Source organism: Bos javanicus, chromosome 3 (assembly GCF_032452875.1).
Source record: "Bos javanicus breed banteng chromosome 3, ARS-OSU_banteng_1.0, whole genome shotgun sequence".
Lineage (NCBI taxonomy): Eukaryota > Metazoa > Chordata > Mammalia > Artiodactyla > Bovidae > Bos > Bos javanicus.
Window position 1 is genome coordinate 80,543,793 of NC_083870.1, and position 20,500 is coordinate 80,564,292.

The 20,500-nt window shown below is 42.0% G+C and overlaps 1 long non-coding RNA gene across 1 annotated transcript; it reads left to right on the plus strand.

The window, feature by feature from the left end:
- The first annotated feature begins 250 nt into the window (after positions 1–250).
- Positions 251–19,921, plus strand: LOC133244470 (uncharacterized). The gene is made up of 2 exons (XR_009735411.1): positions 251–4,002; positions 7,929–19,921. It is a non-coding gene; the product is annotated as an uncharacterized LOC133244470 (long non-coding RNA).
- The last annotated feature ends 579 nt before the right edge of the window (positions 19,922–20,500 follow it).

The following is a 20,500-nucleotide window of genomic DNA, read 5'->3' on the forward strand; positions in this document are numbered from 1 at the left end:
AGCTGGCGTGGGTCCCTTGCCGTCCGGCGGCGACTGTAAATAGAGCCTGGATGTTGTTTACATGAAGGATCCGGCGGGAGGAGTCTGCGAGGAGGAGGCGGAGGAGGAGGAGGAGGGAGGGAGGAGAGAGGAAGACCGGAGTCCCCGCGGCGGCGGTCCGGGGCGAGGGTGAGCCCCGCGCGGCGCGGGCACTGGTCGCTACCACGAGGCCGGGACGCCGGACCCTGGGGTAGGAGGGAAAGTGGGCGCGGGGCGGGGAGATGAGGGGGTCTGTCTGAGTGGCATTTTTAGCTTACAACCTGCCACGCAGATTCTCCGGGGCGAGAGGGGAGGGGTGTGCGGGGAGGGCGGGGAAGCCTTGATTTCTCCGCACGTTCGTGCTCGCATCCCCGATCTTTTCCCGCTTCCTCTCGGGGCTCACCTGTTTATTTCCATCAACCAGAGCTTGCAGTTGTTTTTTTGTGTGTGTGTAGGCATGAGAGGCTGTTCCTTTTATTAGAAGCATTATTGGGGAAGGAGGGGTGCGTGGCTGTAATTTATGCCGGTCTCGGTCGCTTTTCAAGAAGGGGGAGGGGACTTGGCGAAGATCGCCTGCTCCCGGCCGTAGCTGACCCCATGGGCGTAACCCCTGCCTTACCCCTTCCGAAGAATCTTTTCCCTCAGCTACCCGCAGGCCAGCTGCCACCTTCTTGGAGAAGGACCACACCTGTGCTTATTCCTCGCTTTGGAGGAGAGGTGAGCTGAAAAACCGACCAGCTTTCCCAAAGCTGTTAACCAGCCCTCCTGTCCCAGAATTGGCCAGAAAGTGCTGCTTTCACCTGCCGATTGCGCTGGCCACATCCATCCCCCCACCCACCCTTGCAAGTTGTCTACAGATGTATCGGGATTTTTTTCTTGCCTCTGGACCTGCAGCTCACAACCAGCAACTAACTGCTGGGTTTAGACAGAAAGAAGTGATCTCCTTGGGTTTAGTGTGCGTTCTTCGTTCCCCAGTGGGTCTTACGATGGAATCTGCCACCTCTATTCTTTCGCTAAGAGCTTAGTCTAGAATCTGGCCTGAGTAACCAGTTTCTGGCTCTCTTTCTCTGGGCCCCACCCTGGCCCCTCTTGGTTCTCCGGAGCCAAATACGCCTCCCAAGCAGAAGGCACACCCTGCCCTAAATCTAACCATTCCAAAAGGGAGGAGGAAACAGTGGAAGAGAAGGGACCCAGGGGTCTTCTTTCTGTCCTGAGTATCCCCAACAGCAGTTTCCTCTTCAACCCTCCAGCATTTATAATCTCTTTATTCTTCTTATTAGCTGCTCCCCATTTTTGCCTGTAGTCCTATGATAGATATTTAGGTGGGGATGGAGGTGTGGAAAAAGAGATGTCACCCCTTTTCCCTCGTGTGAGACATTTTCATTCTCAGTCTTTCCATTTTTGAGATGCTTAACAATTACAATATGTAAATATGTTTGCACGCTTATTTGAACTTGTTTTCTTGCTGGCTAATGAATAGCTGGGACTCAAAAAGGAGGGGGAGAAAGCGATGAGAGGTGTACATTCTCCCTTAGGTCCCCTTTATGAGCATCCCCCAGAGTTGCTGGAGGAGACCCTTCAATGAAAGCCAGCAGTCTCCCTTCCATGACATCACCACCTAAGCCCTTCCAACTTTAGCTTCAGAACAGGAAGAAGGCTCAAAATAGAACTACCTTAGGAATCCAGCTCCTTTTAGAAGATCAACTTTTAAGTCAGCTGCAGGAGAAACACTGAACTTTGACACGCAGAGAGAAAGCTGCAGTGTTTGTAATTGGTTCCTTTGGGGAAGGATCTGGCGATACTTTCCATGTGTATTCAGAAAAGCTTTTCCCAAGATAAGTTGAGTACCTAAGCCGATGAATGATTAATTGAATAGTTTGAGATTCATTTATTGAATTATTCATGTGTTTCAGTATGTCAACAGTAACAAGTACTTTGTGGAATGAATTAAAGAGGGGCTCCTAGAATGTGTTTCAGGGATTTTACTGGAGAGAGAGGAGGTTGGTGGGGGGTAGGAGGGAACACTTGAAGGAAAGGAATCTGAGGATGCAGTGACAGCTGCGGTGAGTATGGAAGTTGAGAGGCTTACTATAAACAAGGCCTGTAACTTTTACAGGGTGACTAATATCCTGGACAAAGAAATAATGATGGCAGGATTTTCCACCTTTACCTTGAAAGTTAACTTGGTATCTTTGACTCATGATGTTTCCATTTTTATTTTTCCCTGAATTCTCAGAGCTGAAAGAGTTGTTCATTCTTTAGAAGGGGCTTCTTAATAAGTGATCATCACTGGCGTATTAACAACTTAAAGATTAGGAGGGCAGAAAATACCTGACATCATTTGAGTAACCAGTGAGTGCTGTAGAGTGACTTGCTGGGTGAAGGGTTCTGATTTTAAAAAATCCAGGTGACAGGATCTTCTGTAACTGTATTAGTACAGTAGCCACTAGCTACGTGAGGCTGTCAAGCACCTGAAATCTGGCTAGGGTGATAAGGAACTGGTTTTTAAATTAAAAATTAGTGTTCAGTTTTTTGGAAAAGTTCATTATGTTTGGAAGTTGGGCGTATGTGTCTACTTTTTAAGCTGTGAATTTTATGAAATCTACAGATTATTTCTGATGAAATTTTAGTGTTTGAATTGAGATGTGTTAAGTGTAAATACGCCCTGGATTTCTAAGACTTAGTACAAAAAAGTAAAATGTCTCATTAATAATGTTTATATCGTTTACATGTTCCAATGAAAATACTTTGGGTGTATTGTGTTAAGAGAATATGTTGTTAATGTCATTTAACCTGTTTATATTTTAGTTTTTTTTTTTTAATGTGACTACTGGAGTATCTAAGGTTGCAAACATGACTTGCTTTTTGCTTATCTGGGACAGCACTGGTCCATGATATCACTCCTTTTTTTCTTGGTTTTAATTTCCAAAGAGGTGACTGCAGGAAATACAGTTATTTCATGTTAGTCAACCATTTACTTTGCCCTGCTATTTTTCATGTGGATTTGGGGACCCCCAAGAGTTACTATTATAGTACAAGAAAGTGTTAAATAGTACAAGTACAGTATAATAGTGGCGGCCCTGCAGATTTCTCTGCAGGAGGCATGCCCCGCTCAGGAAGGTCGGTAAAAATGTCCAGGGTATTGGAAGCGCTGGTTAGGGGTATCATGAGAAAATGTAGAGACCCACATATTGGGCCAGACCTGCTTTTGTAAAAGGTTTCTGGGAATACAAAACTATACCAGGGAAGCGTGTGTGGCACTCGGTGCTACAGTTGTGACACCTGGTGACATCTTAGTGATGCCACGCACTTTTTTAAAATTTTCTCTTTCTCTGCTTTTACTTCTGCCCCCGCATCATAGCTCCACTGGTGGGAATCAAGCTCACAAAGTTGCTGACCCCTTTTCTCAAAAAAAGTATAATGTTGACCTGAATGGAATGTTGATATCTTTGGAGTTTGGTTTTATCTATTGAGGTTCAGTAAAGACACTGGAAGGGACTTGGGCGTTTAGTACTATCCCCTCATTTTACAGATGACAAACTTTCAAGTACCTTGCCTGTTGACATATAGACCGAGGAGTTCAGTATATACTTTTGTTGATAACCTATTTAAAGAATCCCTGAAAAATGAAGAAGTTTGTCCATGAATCAGTCAAGTATTTGTTGAGCTTGCACTTTGTGGGAAGGACTGTGATTAATTTTGTGAAGGGACATGAAGAGAACAGTCTCTGACTTCAGGAACAGGACGGTAGACTTGAGGAAATCAGGTGTAAACAGAACCAAAGTAAATCACAGTTTAAGATCCAGCACGTCATAATGAGTGCAGTACCCCTGTGTCACAAGTAGAAACGTGTTCCTTTTCCGTGTGTTACAAGTAGAAATGTGTTCCTTTTCCAGATGTAGGAATAGAAGCTCTGAGTGGTGGACTCTGCAGGAGAGGACTGTGCTTGTGTTTCCGCACCAGCCCAAGGCTCTAGAAGTGGAGGTCAGTGCATGCCTTTGGTATGGCCCCCCTTCAGCTGTCAGTTACGGGAATTTGAGAAGTAAGACCCAGCATTGCTAAATGCAGTGCTGAATCTGCTAAATCACAGATTAATAGAAGATGACCAGAGTTTTTAGAGATGGTTAGCTAGGGGTGGATCATGTTGAAGTTAGCTGGTATATTTCTAACTAGTTATTCTAAAAAAATACGATAACAAAGGTGAAATGAAGTAAAGCTGACTTGTGAGCAGACTGAAATCCAAAATCTGGGGCAAAAATTAAATCTTAAGCAAAATCCAAAAGTGAATGAAGTTGATAGTTGGACTACAAGTGTGTATGCTGAGTACATGTGTAAAGGGGAAAGACCCATAGAATAGAATACTATATTCTATCAAACATTAAGCAGGATGGTCCAGCTGCTTATAGATTCTTAGTCTCCTGGAGCTTTGGGGGCTAAAATCCCTATCATTTCATTCCTCTTTCTGTCTCAACATTACCGAATATAGAGCTTCTGTGTTAGCTTTTTTCTACGTGACCTGCTGAGGTTATGGAGCGTGACTGTTTGGAGTCCAGTGCTTGGAATGGCTAAAACAATGTCACCCCCTCTGTAATTAGTCCCAGTTAATGCTTCTCTGTGAGAATTGGGGCTGACTTGGCACCAGGCAGTTGTCCTTGGCTTTTCCTTGACGTTTTAGCTGATTTATTTCTCCTAAAGAAAGAAAAAAAAATATGTAGCCTCCTCATTCCAGGTTTCCTACTAATCTTGACACCACTTTAGTTTTTAAACACTCTTAACAGCAAAGCTTTGCCATGAAACACAAATATACGTTCTCTCTCCTCCAGACAAAGCAGTAGTTGACATTTGGCATCTTCTGTTGACAGTACATTTTTACATCTTGACAGTTGGGTCAAATTTGCACATTTTGTAATGTCACCAAGTTGGATGGTAGTTTTCAAGTTGGGGAAGGAAAACAATCAGTAAAAGACGGGTGGATTTAAATTAAGCAACCTATTTGAACTATTTTAGTTTTTAAGTATTGTCAAATATTTTGCATGCCAGCAGCTCATTTCATGGTACCTTCACTTATTTAATATATAATCAGATACTTAAAAGTTCAAAATCATCGTGTTTTCATTTTCATTCCGTTGATATGAGACATGACATATTTTTTGTGTTCCGTGAGGTCTAAAACCGTGTTTTTAGTATACCAGTTTGCCAGTAGTACTTTCTAGATGGTAATGGTGCATTCATCATGAAGAAATTGTTCTCAGTTGTATCATTTTCAGCATAGAAGAACTGAGTTTAAAACCAGGTTGATCTTTGGGGGAACGCGTTTTACTTTTCCTTTCTCCCTCTTACTGTGCAGTAAACTTCTGTACTGTAACATGAGCACCTGCCATCACTTGTTTTAAAATTAAAATAATTCAATTTTTTTAAAGAAGTATCTATTGACAAATGTTTTTGGTAGATTTAGCTTTTTTAAATGCACATGTAGAAGAAATAACTTCCAAGAGAAATAAAACATTTTTAAGTGTTTATTAGTATTTATAAAATACAATTTTGAAAACTCATACTTTTGCTTCCTTGAAACTGCTTTAGAATTATTCTGAGAAAATATTAATTTAGTGATTCACAGTTTAATGGTAGTTTGCTTTTTATTATTATTTGATCCCTTGGCTCCCTGCTGTATCCCTGCCCCTTCCACCCAATTTAGGTGAAAAAGAAATGAGAGGAAAAATAAGGAAATAGGAAATACTCTTTACTTTTTGCACCAAAAATCTTTAGTTGTCTAATTTTTGGTCATGACTAATAGAGTGAATTTCAACTTTGCAGTCCGTTATAGACTTTTAAGTTCATACTTGTCGACTTCATATTTAGACGTTCAGTTGCACTACCACTCTGTTTGCAAAGAATGGTCCAGTAACTACTAAGTATATCAGAGTTATTTGTGCGTTCCCATCTTTACCTACCCTCCAGTATCTCAGAGGAAGTATTCATGTTTTCCAAAGCCGACAGCACCAGAACTGTGGCTGGGAAATATTAGGTGGTAATCTTTTTATCTTCTTTGATGTATCAGCTATCTAAAATTTTATTCTGAAATAATCACAATATTTTTGTTCATGTAACAGATATTTATAATTTGGGTGAAAATATGCAACTATTTCCAGTAACCTTAGGGTAAGGGAATCCAGTTTTTTTTTTTTTTAATCTTCGTTGCCCTCTCCTGTTTCAACTCTGTATTGCGTCAGCTGGCTAAGACCTAGGCAATGACTTCTTTAACTTTTAGATATTTCTGCACTTTAGAGAGTTGTTTTAATTTGTATGCAGGTGGATTATTTCATTGGATATTCCTTTTCTGAAAATATAGTCAGTTTCATAGTGTATAAAGTTAACAGTTGAACTGGCTCACTGTACTCTACTATTTTCTGACCTCTGCTGATCTAAAGAGTTGATTCATCTCTTTGACTTATTTGAAGTACAGTGCTGATATCTAATTTGCATATAATGGAGTCTTTGAAACCGAGCAAATGCCTAATTGAAAACACAGTTATTTTTCAAACATCTGTCAAGTTCCACTCATAGTGAAATAACTTGAGAACTTAATGACTGACATGGAAAAAAAATGAGTGAATCATGGCTTTAATGAGTTGACTATTCTGAAGCTTGAATTCCAGTTTGAGAATCTTTTTGTACTTCTTATTAAAAATACATCATCCCTGAAGATGACTTCAGGGTACGTCTTAAAGGTAATAGGTAGTTTCAAAGCAAGTGATGTGTATATGTTGATTTTTTTAGAAGGCATTCCAAAGGATGTTAGCAATCTTTCACCAAAACTGTAGAATTGACATTAACTATAGTGAAAAACACCCTGTAGGTGTGATATAAATATGTAATCATTAGTGTCATCAATTTGAGTACATTCTTTGCACTCAAAGCAAGAACAATAGAAGTCTTTCTGCGGGAGGGGGTGGGGGGGCTGATGCGTATTTCTTCTTAAATCATAAACTCCCACAAGCTCCTGCTTCATGACCTGAGACACTGAGAAAACTAAAAATTTTAACCTGAAAGTAGACGTTTTCAGAATCTTTCTGTTTGCGTAAATTGTGTAAACTGAACACCCACTTGATGGAGTTGAATGGCTGGGTTAGGGCAGAGAAAAAAGCACCAGCTTCCATCGTTTGACATGGGTTTGAACTCAGGTTCAGTGTAACCAGTGGTGTGATCAGGTAAATCACCTAACCTCTCTTCAGTTTTCGGGTTTTTTTTTTTTTTCTTTTTTTCTTTTTTGGCTTTCTTGCACAGCATGTGAGATCTTAAGTTTCCTGACTGAGGATTGAACCTGTGCTCCCTGCAATGAATGTGCCCATTCTTAACTACTTGACTGCTAGGGGAGTCCCTAACCTCTCTTAGGTTTTTATTCTCTTCCTGTAAAATGGGGTAATGAAGTCTAACCTATTCCAGAATCCTTTTGTGATGAATTAATGAGTGATTCATTGACAATCCCATAGGGTTCTTGTGAAAACCAAAGCAGAATGCACATAGAAAATTACTGCATGTTCAATAGATGTGAAGTATTATTGCCATGTTGGATTATGAGCACTTTGAGGGTAAGGACTGTTTCTTATTTACCTTCAATTCCTGGACATCCAGAAGATATCTGGAAACATAGTAGACCTTCAGTAAGTTTTTATTGCATGAATGATTGAGGTCAGGAAAATGGAATCAGTGAATCCATGCTCAGTAGAGGTAACGCTGTCACATAGAGCCAGAAAGCATGTTTGATGTATTCGTGGTTGTTCATTATTAATATGTATAAATCACATGTTCATCATTCATCTTAATATAATTTAGCCGGCCCTTTTACTATTTCAGCCTCACCAGTTACTGGGCTGTGACCCTGTTTTTTCTTCTGCTTCCCCACCTTCCAGAAGGGGATCTTTTAGTCCTTCACTTCCTGGGGAGCCTTCAGAGGGAGTCCTGCAGCCACCCGGAAAGGATGCTGCCGGCCGACGCAGAGACTGACAGGCTGCCCTGGCTCAGTTATCACAGTGCTGATGCTGTCCATTCTAAAGGTACAGTACTGTGATAACTGAAGGATGGCAGCCATCTTGCCTTCCATCAGAAGAGCCGCGCCGTGCCTGGGGAGGAAGACAGAAGACGAAGGATGGCCTGTGAAACAGTGGCGGGACCCAGAAGCCCGCTACCCTGTCCCTGCATTGGTCCTTCCCTAGAGCCAGGGGGTAGTCCATCTGTCTTTGCCTTGTTTCATGATACGACGCTGAGGAGGAGTTGGGTAGTAGTCTGTTCTGTGGTACTGATTGGACATATCATTAAGATCTCTGGAACATTTAAGAGACTGATGCTAGGTAAGTGCTGAGTGTGGATTAGTATCAGAGACATTTGTGCCACTTTTATAAACATAAAAAGTTACCTAATCAAATTAGCTTGATGTCATCAGTATTGGATGTTCAAAATGAAATTTAGCTTAAACGGAGAAAAAAGTCCTACGTGTTGAACGGTATTCACATTATAGCATGAATAAAATCCCATCTTTGTCTTTAAGGAATTTTTAAGATCTAGTCTAATTCAGAAAATACGTGTTGAACGCGCATGTTATGGCTGCTGTCACCTTTGCGTTTGTGGGCGTGTGTGCTCAGTCATGCCTGACTCTCTGCAACCCTTTGGACTGTAGCCTGCTAGGCTCCTCTGACCATGGAATTTTCCAGGCAAAAGTACTGGAGTTGCCATTTCCTACTTCAGAGGAATCTTCCTGACCCAGGGATCAAACTCCTGTCTCCTGCCAATCTCTTGTATTGGCAGGTGGATTCTTTACCACTGAGCCACCTGGGAAGCCTCTGCTGTCATCTTTACATGAAAATAAAATGTAAATAATTTTACTTATATCAAATAATTAAGGAGTACCCTGCAGTGTCATCTAGAATATGTCAGTTTCAGGGCTGTGAAGGTCTGAATATCAGCCCAGCGTCGGGTGGGCACAAAAGACTAGGACATTGAACAGAGCTCACATCTTCAGCCTGGATCCTGGAGTACTTCTGGGGTGAGAGGTGGGGTTATTGGAGAACCTAGATTTTCTCATATCCCTCCTCCCTGAAGACTGTCAAGGAAGCTGTACACGTGGAACAGCAGCAGACAAGGATCAGAGTACATGACCTGATTATGTGTTAGTTACGTCATAGTCTGTTGCAAGGCTCAGGTAATTTCATGTAGTTTAGCTTCAGTGCCCTAAACAGAAACCTCTTAATATCTTCCTAGGCTCACATCTGTACCTGTTAACCTTCCCACTCCGTGGATAACTGCCTAGTATAGAAACCAAAGCAATGGGCAAAGACAGAATATAGAGTCTGCTGAGGTTAAGACCTGCCACCACAGGTCAAGAAGAGCCAGGGAAGGAAAAATTATATATGTGACCCTTTAATGTACAGAAACTACCCAGTATGCAGCATAGCCAAGTTGATGTCTTAAGCCTGTTTTATTATCAAGTCCTTCAGTGGGACAGAGGCTAGAAGAAAGGTGACTGGGAGCGAGTAGAGAGGCCTAAGAGCTTCCATTTCCTGCCCACCCTACAGTCAGACATTCCTGGTCACCATGTTCCTTTGCTCGTCCACACAGTCCTCTGACCCTCCTCTTCCCCAACCAAAGGCGCTGTTTTTGGAGGAACCCCTTGAGCCACACCTGATTGACCCTGAATTGCTTTCCGTGTGGCATTGACCACCGTCTGACCCTCGACCTCCACGTCTGCATACACTCAGGGTTTCTTCAGACTGCACACTGACTGTGGTTTTGATTAGTTACAGGGAGGGACAGTTCTGCCCGATTGTGTGTTATACTACCAGTTCTGAAATTCCTTGGAGTGTCCTGCTCCCTTAAACAGAAAAGGAATTTCTGACAGAAGCCCTGGAAGAACTTCTAAGAAAGGAAAGTTCTGGGATTGGTGAATTCTCAAGTAACAAAGCACTCCCAATTTATAGTGTTATAGCAGGTGGAAAAAAATGCTTCAGGGAGTGATGTGTTGTGCAATCATTGGCCTTAGTGGGGATTTCACCACCTTCCTTGATCTTCCTGTTTTCCCATTACTGGTTTTAGAAAAATTCAGATTTTATACTTAGCGGACCTTGACCCCAGGGTCCACACCCATGGGCTGTTACGGAGCTGAGTGTTGGGTGTAGTTTGGAATCACTCCTGCATTTCTACAGACTGAACCTTACTGGGTCCTATTTCCTGTCAACAGGAAAGCCTGAGCTCAGCCTGAGATGTGAACTACAGAGGGCCTACCTGAGAAGTCCTTGGCATTTAGGGGCAGTTCATAGATGCAGGGTGTTCCCAACAGGTTAGGCAAGAAGTGATGCAAGAGAAGTCTAATGGTGTTTTTCTGCTGCTTTATTTGAAACATAGATACAAAGTGTGTTTGGTTGGTGTTTTCATTGTATTCTTCAGTTGAGGTGTGAGAATGGGAACCCTGGAATTACACATAGAAGTAGCGTATGATGCAGCATTTCTGCTTCCAGTTATGCACCCAAATGAACGGAATCAGACATTTTTGCACCTGTGTTCACAGCAGCATGCACAATCGCCAAAAGGTAGAGGCAACCCAAGTGTGTGTTGACGATCATATGGATAAGTAAAATGTGTGTATGTACAACAGAATATTATTCAATGTTATTAAGGAAGGAGGTTCTGACACTTACAACATGGGTGAGCCTTGATGGTAGCTACGTGAAATGAGCCAGACCCCGAAGGACGTGAGATTCCTAGAGCAGTCAGATTCATAAAGCCAGGGAAATGATGGTTGCCTGGGGCTGGAGGAAGGGGCAAATGGGAAATTTATGTTTAACGGAGTTACTGGGGAAAATGAAGAAATTCTGAGATGAATGGTGGTGGTTGCACAATGTGAATGCACTTATTAATACTACAGAACTGTACACATTAAAATGGCTAAAATGGTAAATTTTATGTCAGTTTTACCACCACCACCAAAAAAAAAAAAAAAAAAGCCTACGTAATAGCACTGTTGCAGCCAATGACAGGACTGAGTTGATTGCTTTCTTCTTTAGACAGTCTTCAGTGTGAAGATAATTGCTGTTTCAAATAAGCAATTAAAATGTAATTCCCATGTCTTTATGCATTTAAAGTTCTCTAATCTGTAGACTGTTAGACATATTTCCAGAGTTTCTGACATAGCATAGCTTTAAAATTTTGTAAAATATAAAGAAAAGGAAGTATAACAGAGTGCTGAAAGCAGAGTGAGAAAAAGGCCTCAGCAAGTAGGCAGATGAGGGTGCACCTCTTGCTGGCTTTTATGTCTTTTCTGGTGAAATTGAGCAACTCACCACACCTTTTCTTTTTTCTCTTTTTTACGTTTCAGTTCTTTTCAGTTGAGTTTAGTTCAGTCGCTCAGTCGTGTCCGACTCTTTGCAGCCCCATGAATCGCAGCACGCCAGGCCTCCCTGTCCATCACCAACTCCCGGAGTTCACCCAGACTCACGAAAATATACTTATTGAAATGAAATTCATATGCCATAAAACCCACCATTAAAGTATACAATGAAGTGGTTTTTAGTATATTCATAAATTCGTATAACCATTGTCACTGTCTACTTCAGATCACTTTTTTAAATTTAATTATAGGAGGATAATTATAATAATGTGACGGGTTTTGCCATACATCAACATGAATTGGTCATAGGTATACATGTGTCACCGCCCCCCCCATCCTGAACCCCTTCCAGTTCCCTCTGCACCCTATCCCTCTGGATTGTCCCAGACCACCAGCTTTGGGTACTTTGCTTCATGCATCGAACTTGCACTAGTCATGTATGTTACATATGTTAATGTACATGTTTCAGTGCTATTCTCTCATCCCACCCTCGTCTTCTCCCACTGAGTCCAAAAGTCTGTTCTCTACATCTGTCTCTCCTTTATTGCCCTGCATGTAGGATCATCAGTATCATCTTTGCAAATTCCATATATATGCATTAATACACAGTATTTATCTTTCTGACCTACTTCACTCTGTATAATAGGCTTCAGGTTCATCTACCTCATTAGAACTGACTCAGATGCGTTCCTTTTTATAACTGAGTAATGTTCCATTGTGTATATATACCACAACCTATCCATTCATCTGCCAACGGACATCCAGGTTGCTTCCATGTCCTAGCTATTGTAAATAATGCTGCAGTGAACACTGGGGTACACGTGTCTCTCTAAAGTCTGGTTTCCTCACGGTGTACGCCCAGCAGTGGCATTCACCGGATCTTTCTGTGCTCCAGTTGCCTCAGTTGTCTCCTGCTTTGGAGTCATGGTAAAGATGAAATTTTATGTGTGTGTTTATAGTTTGTATTGTATGCATTTTGTGTGTGTGTGTATGATTATTTTGATGACCAAAGAAACATTTAGGCATTATTTCTTATTCTCAAGATGTAGAAGTAGTGTCTGAAAAGGATAATATTTTAAAATAAAGTTTTAATAAAATCCTAACTGGACTTGTCATTCAGCTCTTCTTAGCCTGATTAAAAGGAGCATTCTATAGCTTGCTTTCCATCATGAAATATTTTTCCTATTTGTTATTATGTGTTTAAATTTGAAAATAAGAGAAGTAAAATCATAAGAGACTAAAAGTAGACAGTAAAACCCTTCCCTAAGTGATTGCATGTGTTATTAGCCTTCAGTAAAAGGCATCATTTGTGGACTGCATCCACATCCTCACAAAGCTCTCACTTGGATTCATGCTCTGGAAATCAGATTTTGATGGTAAGAATGGCCTCCACCAGATCCAGTGTAGACCCCAACCCTTGATTATATCATCCAAAGTTGGAGCAGAGAGTTAGCTCTTACCTCTGCCATGCCAATTTCAGGTATTTTGCTGTGCCTCATATAATCCATTCTGAGCTTCTCTGAATAACCAACCAACTGTAAAGGCACCGCACATCTGTTGTACTACCATTAAACTGACTTCTTCCAAATCAATTGTTTATTGAGGCAGCAAGATTCTTGTGTTATATTTCATGCAGAGTTTTTTCCCCCCTAAAAATTGCTCCCTTATAACACTGGATTCATATTTACAGTTAATCCTCGCCAAAGAGTTGATTTTCACCATTACCGTAAGAGTCTTTTACTACACAGGTTTTTAATTCAGCAATTACAGGAGTAATAGAGACATCAAAAACCACTTTGTTTTATTCTTCCATATTCAAAACATGATGTGAAGATTCTTGTCGGGAGGGAACGCCAAGTATGAGAGTGTGTGCCTGGAACATTCTCCACTGGAGTTTCTTATACTTAAATTGGTTGAAGGGGGTTTGCATTGTAATGAATGCCCCTAATGTAATATATATTGAAACAATTCACATAATTGAAATGGATTAAAGTAAGCTGATGATGCCTTGTTTTATGCATTTGGACTGTTACTGTATTTTTATTTTTCATGAGATTATGAGGAGATGGATAGTGATGCTGAAAAGTGGGAAGCTGTAGAGGACAGATCCAGTGTGGTGAGAAATTCATTTTCATTTTCTGCCAGTCTCTTTGTAAATGAAATTCCAGACATATTATTTAGACTCCCATTGCTTGCTTTTTTTCCCCCCACTTTGAGTATCTTTGGACCAGGAGTATCTTAGGGTCAGTGGGGGTACTGCCTAGAACACTTTGCTGAGAAGACTTTAGAGGCCACAACTGGGTTCCATAGAAAAGAAAGTGAAAGCCACTCAGTCATGTCCAACTCTTTGCAACCCCATGGACTCCATACAGTCCATGGAATTCTCCAGGCCAGAATACTGGAGTGGGTAGCCTATCCCTTCTCCAATGGATCTTCCCAACCCAGGAATCGAACCAGGGTCTCCTGCATTGCAGGCAGATTCTTTACCAACTGAGCTATCAGGAAAGCCCCAAGCCCCAAGGTTCCACAGAAAGGGATGGTATAACCACCTGTCACGTCTACCTGTGGTCTGCTCTCAGTGTCTTGTCATCGGCATCAGACTGAGATGCAGGGGTACAGTGCTGACACCTTTCCAGCTATCACAGTATTTTTAATACAGAGGTTTAGATCCTCTGGGAAGGCAGACATTCTCAAAGTTAGATTGATAGACTAGATTTCTGGGAAGTTATGTCATTGGGAATATAAACACCCTTTATATGGGGAGGGCATCATGGGCATCTAATTAGCATGTCTACTACATAATGTATAGAATTATGTCAACATAAATGTTCCTCATTTTTTATCATTCACTGGTTCCTGCAAAATTAATACTATAAAATTTGCCACATTTTAGTAAATGCATTTTAAGCAGTCTTGTATGGTTTATATATATAGAACTTTGTGCAGGTAATTAGGTCTAATAGGCTAGAAGAGGACTTCCTTTTTTTAAAGTTGTCAGGATTATTTGCTTAGGATGAGTCAGTGTATGTTGAATGTGCATATACCAAGGCTCCAGTTTCATCCGGATTCAAATCTTCAAAGTAAAAGAGTTCTCCACTTTTCATATTTGAAGAACCTGAGGAAGCTCACAGAAGATCTTCAGCACACAAAGCTAGTAAGTGGTAGAGTAGGGGTATGAATCTAGAACAAAACTGTGAGAAACTAAGCTAATAGATATTAATCCTACCTTCTTTGCTCGAGTGTAGATTAGTAAATGAGCCTTTGAAAAGGAAGCCAACATATGTCACAGCACCTTCCCCCATCCACTATGGCTGCTGTTACCTATAATTGCCTCTAAAAAAATTTGATCATGACATGTTTTAAATTCCTCCAGTGGCTTCCTTGATGCTGTTGAAATCAAGACTGTTGGCCTTAGCAAGCTCCGTTACTGAAGATTCCTATTGGAAGGGAATGCCAAGTATGAGAGTGTGTGCCTGGAACATTCTCAGCTTGAATTCCTTATATATAAATTGGTTTCCACCTACCTCTCTGGTCCCATGTCTTGTACCCAGTTGACTGGCCCATCCTTTGTCTGGGGAATCAAGCTTCTTTCCACCCGTGGTACATTTCCTTCTGCCTGAGGCACCCTTACCATTCACTTCACCTGGTTATCTTTTGTCCTTTAGTCTCTGATTAGTTAATTCCTCAGAGAACCCTTCCTGACAGTCCCATCTGTGTCCAGTCCTGTGGCACTCTGTATGTTTCTTTCAGTGTACTTGTTAGAGCTGAACTACATAAATGCACGTGTGGGGTATGTGTGTGTGTGTGTAACATGTCATTAGATTGTGAGTTCCTTGAGGGCAGGGACCATGGCTGTATCTATTGCTGTGTTCACAGTGCCTGGCCCAGAACCTGCTATGTGACTCAGTAGAAACCTAACGTGGTATGATTTGCCAAGTGGGGTCCTTCCTGTTTTCTAAGAGTGAGTGAGAAGAGTCCACAGTTAAAAAGGTGTTTAAAATCCCCACTTTTCTGTGAACAGAGAACTGCAGCTCTGTGACAAGCATTTTTCTGTGAAACTTTAAGGTGCCATTTGACAGAAGCGGCTCTCAGATGGCCCTGATCGCTCACACCCATCCCTGTAAACAGAGGACCAGGAGCGGGAGAGAGCCTCGTTCAGAGCTGAGTTGCCCTTGGAGCTCATCTTTTGTCTGAAAGTTGGTGAGCCACCAGCTGTGCCATAAAGAGCTCCCCACACCCAGACTCTGCAAAGCTGAGAGAAGGGGTGGGGGGAGGAGGAGGAAAGAGATGCAAACTGGATGGCACAAGGGTGTGAATTTCTTGGACTCCATGATCAGTGCACGTGAGTCTGTTGTGGCTGGGAAGACCTCTGGTGATCCAGGGGTTAAGAATCTGCCTTTCAATGCAAGGGATGTGGGTTTCAGTCCCTTGTCAGGGAACTAGGATCCCACATCTGTAGGGCAACTGACCCTGAGCACCATAACTAGAGAAACCTGCATGCTGCAACTAGAGAAGGCCCTCACACCGTAGTGAAAATCCAGCGCAACCAAAATAAAGAAGGCAGCTTAGGACTTACGTTTTCTGGCTAGTGCCCTGCAGGAGAGCACCCCCACATCCTATGAGTGGGTCCCGGGAGTGAACCAGGCTGTGGATGGTATCCCAAAGGATAAGCCTCTGGCCAGTCAGAAAACCCACCCCCAGCAAGGTGGGGTGGTCCATGTGGGAACCCTTTCTGAAACTTCTGAGCCCCATTTGATGCAGAGCTTATTGGAAAGATGTCATTTGAGCAGAACCTGCTCTCAGGTTCACTGTCAGGAGTCATGAAAGGAACCAACCAAGAAAGGAAGCTCAAGGAGAAGAGGTGAGGCCGGGGCATGGGAAGGTAGTGGGCTGACTCTTCCAGCCCACCCCCTGGAGCTTTAGGCCTCCCCTTAGCTGGAGAAGGTACAGAGCTTTGTACTGATTATTGAAATCCTCATCAAAATGAAATGCTTGGTGGCTCAACTTGGTAAGAGGTTAATTTGAGGCCCTTACTACTCACAAGGAAGGGGGAGGTTTTCAGAGCACAAAAGTGGAAGATAACTGGACATAAAAGTTTCATGTTCACTGATTTGAAAATCAAAATAGTTAAAATTATTCATTAAAAGGATGAAAGGGCTATAAAGTGCCCCTTTAGATAGAAGTTTGCGTGTTGATATTTCTTTCCCTAATAAGCCCCCTCACTGCCACTTATACCATGTTGAAGGAGTTGGGAATATTAGTTCAGTCCTAACACTTCCAACAGCCTGTTAGCTCCCACTACTGTCTCCTCTCTCTTCTCCAAAAAGCAGAATCCAGTAAGGACATTTCCCAGTAACCCACCTCCTAGCACATTTGCCTGAAGGTGCCGAGCATGAGGGTAGATGGAAGTTAACTCCTTGTTACCAGTATGTTAAGTAATTACCCAGTGGTATGAGTCCACATCTTTGACCGTTGTTCTTTGTGCCTGATAGATTGACTAAGAATATCTCAGTGCAGAACCAGCTGGCTTAAAAAACAAAAACTTGCAGATGCACCTGCCTTTAAGCGTACTCATCCTACCTATAGACCAAGTCATAGACTGACAGGGACCTTCTTCCTAGTTGTTAGCCCAATCAGTGTACTGTTGAGGATAGGAACCCAGGAGCTCATTTACTCCACCATTTTTCAAACACCGTGGGTTTGAAATCGATTAAATGTGTGTTGATGCTGCTGCTGCTAAGTTGCTTCAGTCGTGTCTGACTCTGTGCGACCCCATAGACAGCAGCCCACCAGGCTCCCCTGTCCCTGGGAGTCTCCAGGCAAGAACACTGGAGTGGGTTGCCATTTCCTTCTCCAATGCATGAAAGTGAAGTCGCTCAGTCATGTCTGACTCTTCGAGACCCCATGGACTGCAGCCAACCAGGCTCCTTGGTCCATGGGCTTTTCCAGGCAAGAGTACTGGAGAAATGTGTGTTGACCAGCATTTAAAAAATAAAACGAGGGACTTCCCTAGTTGTTCAGTGGTTAATACTTTGCCTTCCAGTGCAGCGGATACAAGTTTGATCCCTGGTCAGAGAGCTAAGGTCCCACATGCCTCGAGGCCAAAAAGCACATAACAAACAATGTTGTAACAAATTCAATAAAGATTTTTAAAATAATCTTTAAAAATTATTTAAAATCAATAAATATAAAACAATAGAAAATAGCAGTGCATAGCTTGTGGTAAAGTAATATTACTCCATGAAACCTTGCCGTTGCCTGCTTCAGTGTATGTTTGTGAGTGTGGAGGGGTGTTGTTCCGTCACTAAGTCGTGTCTGACTCTGCGACCCCATGGACAGTAGCCCACCAGGCTTCTCTGTCCATGGAGTTTCCAGGCAAGAATATTGGAGTGAGTTGCTGTTTCCTTCTCTATGGGATCTTCTTGGACCAGGGATTGAGCCTGAGTCTCCTGCATTGGCAGGCAGATTCTTTACCACTGAGCCACCTGGGAAGCCCTTATGAGTGTGTACTGGGACCCCAATTTTTTTTTCTATCTGGGTTTCAGTTCAGTTCATAAGTTGTTGGTCAAGATGTGAGATTCTAGATCATCTCACTATGTATTGCAAATTTTGGAAACTAAAGCCCAGAATGGTGAAGACACTTGTCCAGGGTCAGTAGGAAAAGAGGAGGAATTCGAATGTGCATCTCAGTCTCTTGGGTAATGTTTCCCCTTCTTCTCACCAGCCTAGAGAGAATAGCGAAAGTAATAGCTAATATTCAGTGAGCAATTACTATGTGCCAACCACTGTGTTAAATACATCATCTTATTTCATAGGGAAAAGGGGTTGGTTGGTATTGTGTTTTGTTTCAAGTAAATGTTCATGGTTGAACAGTGACTAGACCAGATACAGAAATGGTGAGTTAACATTTAAAGTTTTTATAGCAATTTGACAGAGTAACTTTAGGTCTGATTACTCTAGTAATAAAAGCATTGGCTTGCATTTTATGTCTTTAATAAACAATTTTCTAGCAATTCATTTTCATTGTGTTTTATGAAAGTATTAGTCCATGATGGATTAGAAATAAGGTCAAACGTGGTTCTCCACCATGGATAGTTTGAGAAGCACTGACTTAGACCCAGCCAAGCCAACAAGCTTTGTCCCTTGAGGCATCTGTAGTCATTTTGAAGTGCCAGGTGGTCATAGTTACCTCTGGAAGGGGCAGATTGCTGGACACAAGCCCCCTAACAGCAGAGAGGCGGGTTACTGTGATATCTACAGTTAATGAGGGACTTCGATTCTAGAAACAGCTGCCCTTATCTTGGGGTGACTAGCAGAAAAGGCCCTGTTGTCAATTAATACCCCAAAGCTTTCATTTATTTCAGAACTTGAGGAAGTGGGACTGATGGGGATGCTTTTCCCCTCTGGGAAAGCAGAGAGAGCTCGTTCCTTGTAAAGTTGCCCCATGAGAAAAAGTTCAGCACAGAACAAATTAAATTCTCATTTCCCAAGACTCTCCATCAGAGTGGTAACAGCAGAAGGACGGTGCTGCAGCGGTCTCTGGGAAGAGAGGGCCGATTAAAGGGAGCTTGTGGATCTCCTCGACTTGCAGGCTCTGTGGAGGGAGCACACTTCATAAATCCTGATGGACTGATTTTTGGCTACATCCTCAGATTTGTATGAAGAACTGTTTTGAGTGAATCAGTGTGTCTTTGTTTGCATCTTCTGGAATCCTGAAGACTGAGCCAAGGAGTTAGCAAGGCTGAGCCCTGTACTGAGCATTTAATCAGTTGAACACTTCCTTATGTTTCCCTGGTTTGTGCTCATAACAAGTGACCTTCGTCCAACTCCTCGCAACACACGATTGTGGAATGTTCCCTCCTGAGGAACATGCTTTGTTTTTTTCATTGTGAACACACTGAAAATCTCTGAAAATTCAAATGAGTTTGGACAGTGGTAATAATGTAAGCTAACTGTACCTGCTGTGTGCCCAGTATTCTACATATGTATTATGTTCTGCATATGTATTCAGTTAGTGTTTACATGCTAACTGTTCCAACAGCCCTGGTCAAATGGGGGCGGGGGCAGGGGAACTAAGGCTTAGAAAAATGTGGTCACTTACCTGAGTTAACTTGTTCAAGCCTCAGCTTCTGCATCCTTATATTTACTGCAGATTCATATCAGCATGCTTGTACAAGTGAGGCAGTGCTAGAACCCCAAAGTCATAATATTTTCATTGATTCTTTTCTTCTACCTGTAAACACTGTTGGGACCTTTTGGTTTTGATTTTGAATACACATTACCTATTCAATAATTCAGGAGTGGAATGATGCACATGTAATTCTGAGTCCTGAGAATTCAGAAGCCCCCATGGTAATAAAAAGCTAACATTGATTAAAGACTTTCTGCATCACCTGTCCATGCAGTAATTTTTACCCTCATTCTCTTACTTAATCCTTTAACAGAAACCACCTCCTTCTCCGTATCCCTATGTCTGCTTTCTTTTGTTTTTTAAATTTTAAAAAGAAATGTTTTTTAAAATCTCTATTTTATATTGGTGCATAGTTTTTTTTTTAATAACATTTTTGTGGGCTGCAAGGTTTGCAGGATCTTAATACCCCAACCAGAGATCAAACCCAGGCCCCAGGGGAAGCATGGAGTCCTAACCACTAGACCACAGGGAATTCCTGGCTTATTTTCATGTACTGCTTTTGCATAGTCTGCTCACTAGCATACTTCAACTTTCTTTACTTATTGCTACTTCTCCCCCACTAGGATGTAATTTCCATGCAGGCAGTGTGTCTCTTGAGCTCAGTGATAGAAGTCCCCAGCTAGTAGAACCAGGCTTGGTATATACTGTATATATAGTATGTAGTGCTCAAATACCTGTTTCATGAACAGCCCTTAGAGGTAAATATCACTGTCATCACAAACTGGGTTTTGTGATATTAAATGATGTGCTTAAATTGGAAGCAGTTATTCCTTTTTACTTCAAAATCAGTTTTTAAATGTTAGTGGTGGTAGCTTCCTATCTCCGCTACATTGATGGAATGAAAATTGTAACACACAAAAGAGGAGGTCGGATTGGCTTCCAGTTCCCTCCTTAGAGCAGATAAGCGGTGTGTG